Here is a 6,249-nt window from a genome sequence, read left to right as displayed (position 1 = left end):
CACTCTGCAATCGGGTATGCCCTTGATAATCAAGCAGTCAAGCTGTACTTCTGGTTGGTTCGTGAGTGGAAGTACAGATTTACAAGTGAGGGAGCTGTGCTGCCTCCAGCTTTTGCTCTCCTAGGATAAAGTAATAAGGTGATTTTCTATTGGGAAGGTAATGGCACGAATGAGAGGCTTAGAACTACCTGAGTTTTAAGGTGCCTTCTCACTCCAAATCTATGAAAATTGTGCCAGTAGTCAGCACAGCTAAGTGGGCAAGTGACCTACAGATTTCAAAGGAGAGCATGGAAGACGTGGACTGTGATGTTCCTATGCAGATTTATAAGCTCATAAAAACAGCAGTGGTGGCTTCCAAACTTAATGAAGCTGAATTCAACTTATAAAACGTGAAAGGACAGAAACAAAGGGATGACGACATCACATTAAAATTTATCATTGATGACAAAAGGATGTTAGTAGCCAGGCAATTCCAAAACAAGACCTTAGACAGGCCACCGTTGTTCATGGATCACTACAGTGAGCTGCTGTTGGACCCTGGGGTTGGACTCCCTGCTGTGGATCATTAGTCCCACCCCACCCCACCTTACCTTTTTTGTGGCAGGTTCCTCTGCTCTTTGCCTGTGTCTGGATTTCCGGTCGTTCAGGCCCCTCTGCTGGTTTCCACATCTACACAGAAACTGTGCATGGCCAATAGACAGACTGTGGACATACTTCTGGGGTGTCCCCTGGAGGCCATCCTCACCCCCATTCCCATTGTTAGTGATTGCTCTCTGGGAGAATTCTGACTGTCTATTCCCTATTCTTGATCAGGGACATACTCCGGGAACATTTTGGCCTCCTTCTAGCTGTGCCCTTCCACCATTCTACTTTATCAAGTCTGAAACCTCTTGGTGCATCCAGATGAATTCTGAGCCAGAGGTCAACGTTGGCCCCCCTGCTGTGAAGGACTGGCCCATGGATGTGATTTTGTGTAAGATTACCTTCCTCCGTATCCCGGTATCCATTTCAGGAGCTTTGCATCCACTTCTTGCTTTCCCTCTAGACTGAAGGATTGCCTTGGGGCCAGGTATTGTCATAGTGGAAGCTTGTAGGGTCATTCTGTAGCCCAAGAGGCTGGTTCACTGATGTTTCTGCATGGGCATAATTGTCCTCTTTTACTCATTTTCACTGGGCAGCTGAATAAGGGGATTCTGGATGTGATCCTACTGTCAGTCAGGACTGAGGGAATATGGATGGTCACCAGAATGTCTTTTGACAGATGGGAGGGGATCTGTTCTGCACTCCATGGCGTAATCACACAGTGAGAGCCAGTTCTAAATTGGGGACTTTCTTTCAGATTCATCCTCTTTGGCTCTATCACACAGTTTATGGGGATTTGACCCATCCACAGATGCTCCCTCCCACTCAGCAGACTTTTCTGAAAAACCACCCTTTCCCCAGATCAATGTCTGTGGGGTTCTCTCCACTGAGCCCCTTGGAGGACCTCCTGCTGTGGCATCTGGCACAGGTGGACGCTTCCTGCGTCCCCCATAAGGGGCACTGAGGCCTGTTGCTTACGTTGAGTTGAGCAGAACACTTCTTCTGTGGTCCTCCTGCAGGCTGGGACATAGTATCCGTGTCCCTCCATCCAAAATTACTCTGAGCTCATTTTTTTCTCCAGTTTGTCCTGGGATGGGGTGTTTTTTGACCACTCATCTCCTCTTCCCTGAGGAGTTCATTTGGAGAATTCTGGCCAAGTGCTCAGTCCCTCTTGAACCAGGGTCTGGCTACACTCCATTCATTGTCCATAGATCACCACAGTAGAGTGCCCCCCTGACCAGTGTTGGGACCCCCTGAGGTGAATCTTCTCTTCCCTCTTAGCCTTTTGTGTGGCAGCTTCTTCTTCTCTTTGCCTGGGTTTGGATTTCAGGCCATTTAGGCCCCTTTGCTGATTTCCATGTCTGCACTGAAACTGTACAGTGCCAACAGGCAGTATGCACAGACCCCTGGGGTATCTGCTAATGTCTGTCCTCACCCATACCTCATTGGGAGCGATTCAATCCTGGGTATATTCTGGCTGCCAATTCCATTTCTTTACCAGTGGTACAGATATCTGGTGCTTTGGCAAGGTTCTGGCACTGCTATGGCTCCATTGGCCTTTTTAAGGTCCACAGACGATTGGTGAATGGATGTGAGGGAATATTTCCAAGAGTGAAATGTACGTGCCCCCGCTGTGAACGACGTTGGCAGGCATGGGATTTTGGGGGAGATTCTCTTTCTCTCTGTCGGGGCCTCATTGCAGTTGCTTCTGGCCCGTTTTCTGCGTTTCCTCTGCACTGAAGGATTGCCTTTGGAGAACGTCTAATCGGTGGAGATGTTTCTAGGGTGACTTCTAAAGTCCAAATAACTGGTTCAAGGACTGCTTCCACATGGGCTTTCTTGGTGAGCTCTCTCATTTGTTTTCTCTGAGCAGATCATGGAGGGGATTCTGCATGAGGTCCTATTGTCAGTCACAGTTCCAGGAATATTCAAGGTCACAAGAACTTCTTTGACAGATTTGAGAGGATCTGTTTTGTGGTCTCTGGAAGGGCCCCCACTGTGACAGCCTGCTCGAAGAAGAGGGCTGTGTTTCATTGTCATAATCTCTTTCTCTGTGATATTCCTAGCGGTGAATGTGCCCTTTCACCGATGCTCCCTCTAACTCAAGAGATTTTCGCAGTAATCACCATGTCCTTGGATCATTTTCTGTAGTATTCCCTTAAAGGAGCCCTTTGGAGGACCTGTTGCTTTGTCTGCTGGCATCTTGGAAAATTCTTACGTACCAATATCTGGCCGCTCAGGCCCATTGTTTGCGTTCACTTCAGCAGAACACTTCTCCTGTGGTCTTCCTATAGGCTGTGACATCGCATCAGTGTCCCTCCATGCCAAGTCTCTCTGGGCTCATTTTTTTTAACCACTTTGTTCCTGGGTGGGGTTTGTTTCAGACCATTCTTCTCCTTTTTGCTGAGGAGTTCATTTGGGGGACTCTGGACAAGTATTCCCATCCCTCTTGAACCAGGGGTTTCTACTCTCCAGTCATTGTTCATGGATCACTCATGTGATCCTGGGGAAATCTGAGGTGGGACTCCTGCTGTGAATGCATAATTCCCTCTTAGCCTCTTGTGTTGCAAGTTCCTCTTCTCTTTTGCCTGCTTCTGGGATTCAAGCCTTTCAGGCCCCTCTGCTCCTTTCTATGCCTCCAGTGGAACTGTCCAGGGCCTCCAGAAAGAGGAGCAGGGCAGGCTCCAGGTGAGTCTGGAACCCACCAAGGCCAATGGTGACTTTCCCATCTCCATTCTCCCTAGCACTAGTGTCCCCCGGACACAAAACTTCCTGGAGATGGCTGTAGCTATCCACCCTGGGTAGAGATTCCCCCAGTGGCAGAATCCAGGACATGCTTGTGAGCATCACTGAGCAGACCAGTGTCATTCACCCCTAGGGGATGTAAGAAAGCCTCTGAAGGCTGGGTTTGAGGGCAGCACGAGGAAGAAGAAAGCCAGTCTCTCCTGCTTATGCCAGACTCAGCTCAGCAAATGAAGAAGGACCTGTATTACCATCATGCTAGTCATCTATGTTTCTGGTACATCCCTGTATATTCAGGTCATGATGTAAAAGGACGCGAGGTGCCATGGCCCCAAGATTTCACAAAGCTAGTTCTGGGGGGGGAGGACACAGGAGTAGTAACCAGAGCTTTCCTTAGATTATTTATTGTGAAATTCTTCTGAGTTCGCATCCCTAGCTTTACTTCTTTAGAAACCATTCCTGATGAAATTCAGCACTCTCACTTCCAAAGAAATGCTTAATGTGAATGAGCCGCGTGACAAACATCCAGTCTGCTAGGCATGAGAATTTGGAGCTGCACTGGCTTGGGGATGGGTCTGAATTTGGTTTTCCAATCTTTGCCCAAGGATTGACGGGTACATATATGTCAGTAAACTGTGACATGCTCTGTGTTCACAATCTTTGTAGAGGGACTGAGATTTTCACTCAGAAAGTTTGGAAGGAGTAGTAAAGAACCTAGATGGGGATGAGACTTTGGGGAAGATTCCTCTCCTCTCTGCCTGGGCCTACATTTCAGCCCTTGTTGGTGCCTCTGTCCTTTCTATGTACTCTGTGCTATTGTGCTCGACATACACACTGTCTGTGAATAGATTTCTGCTATGTTTGCCCGAGTGCACCTACAGACTCCCCACTGTGAATGATTGAATCCTGGCTGGATTTGGGCTGTCCATTCCATTCCTTGATAAGGGACACACTTTTTGGCTGCTTGAGCCTCGTACTGGCTGGGCTTTTCCTCCATTGCACTTTCTAAGGTTTGCACCCTGTTGGTGGATGGATGTGAGGGAATGTGGCTAAGAGTGTATTGTATGTCCCTCTGCTGGGAAGGACTTTATCATGTATGAGATTTTGTGGGAGATTCTCTTTCTCTTTCCCGAGGTCCCCATTTCAGGAGCTTCTGGTCCTCTTCCCGCTTTCCCTACAGCCTGATGCATCTGTCTGTGTGTCCCCATCTCTTCCACGAGTTCCCTTCTGGCAGTCTGCATAGACTTCTGGGAGTGTGCTGGAGCCCATCCTCACCCCTACCCCACTGTGAGTGATTGAATCCTGGATGTATTCTGGCCATCGATTCTCCTTTCTTTACCAGGGGCACACATATCGGGTCCTTTGGCAAGGTTCTGCCGCTTCTGTTGGCCCATTGACCTTACCAAGGTCTGCAGACTGTTGGTGAATGGATGTGAGGGAATATGGCCATGAGTGTAATGTATGTCCCCTGCTGTGAAACACTTTGGCGTCTTTGTGATTCTTCTGGGCTCAAGGTGTAGGCACTGACACAGTCTAAGTGTCCCTGTATCCAAAGTCTCTCTGGGCCTATTTTATTTTCACCTATTTGGTATTTCTTCCTGCACTTTCTTCTCCAGTTCCTGTGTTCCCTCTTGACCAAGGGGCTGTCTACTCTCCAGTGGTTTTGAAAGGATCATTTTAGAGGGTTGCTACTAGAACCTCAGGTGGGACCCCCTCTGTGAATTACTACTTCCCTGTAAGCTTGTTGTTTTCCCGATTCCTCTTCTGTTTGCCTGTGTCAGGATTTCAGCCCATTCTGGCCCCTCTGCTGCTTTCCATGTATATGCTGGAGCTGTCCTGGGCCAAAAGGCAGTCTGTGCGTGGATTTCTGGGGTGTCTGTTAGAGTTGATCATCAGCCCCCCGACCAATGTGAGTGCTTGAATTCTGGTTGGATTCCCAGTGTCCATTCCATTTTCTGGATCGGGGCATGCTTAATGGGTACTTTGCCAAGGTTCTGGACGTGCTTTTCCTCTGTGGGACTTTTTATGGTCTTTGCATTGCGTGGTGGATGGATGTGAAAGAATCTTACCAAGGGTGTAATGTGGGTTGCCTTGCTGTGAAGGACTTTGGCTAGGATGGGATTTGGTGGAAGATTCCCTTTCTCTGTACCTGGGCCTCCATTTCAGTTGCTTCAGGTTCACTTCCTGCTCTCCCTCTAGACTGAAGGATTTCCTTGGGACCCAGTGTAATCAGAGGAGATGTGTCCAGGGTCACTTCTAAAGCCCAAGGAACTGGTTCAATGATTGTTTCCATGTGGGCTTTCTTAATTAATTAGTTAATTAGGATTGCTAATCTTAATCACAAAATGATAATCAATCTGTAGCTTTTACACCTAAAAAATAAAAAATGATTCTGTATCATCAGAGGGATTATAGTGTAGTGGATAAAATTCTGGACTTGGGGAGTCAGGGGACCTGGGTGTGAATTGAGCTTGCCTTAGTAGCTGTGTCACATGGGGCAAGTCTTCTAACTTCCATGTCTCCATTTCCTGCTCTGGTGACTTGAATGACCTGTGATGTCCCTTCCCACCTCCACACCTGTGATCCCATGACTGTGAGGTTGTTTCCAGAGGACATCTCAGGGTTTCCCTCCCCCATAAAGCACACCCTTGAGTCATGTTTGCTTTCCTCCCTTTTCTGTCAGCAATTAGCATTCAAAGTTTTCCTGGAGATTTAAAAGGTGTTATAAAGACTGGCAGAGGTGAACCCCTGGTGAAAGAGAGTAACACCTGGACAGGCTAACAGCTTGACCAGCAGCCTCCCTCCCAGTTCCTAGGTCTGAACCCTGTGGTTCTCCCTGGGACTGACCCCCGTCCCTTCCCACCACTCTGTGTTCCCCTCCACCTCTCCATTGGCCCGTTTCTGTCCAGCCTCTCCTTTTTATCT

This window comes from Notamacropus eugenii, chromosome X (assembly GCF_028372415.1).
Source record: "Notamacropus eugenii isolate mMacEug1 chromosome X, mMacEug1.pri_v2, whole genome shotgun sequence".
NCBI classification, from domain to species: domain Eukaryota; kingdom Metazoa; phylum Chordata; class Mammalia; order Diprotodontia; family Macropodidae; genus Notamacropus; species Notamacropus eugenii.
The sequence above is the reverse complement of the archived record's forward strand: the minus strand, read 5'-3'. Positions refer to the sequence as shown.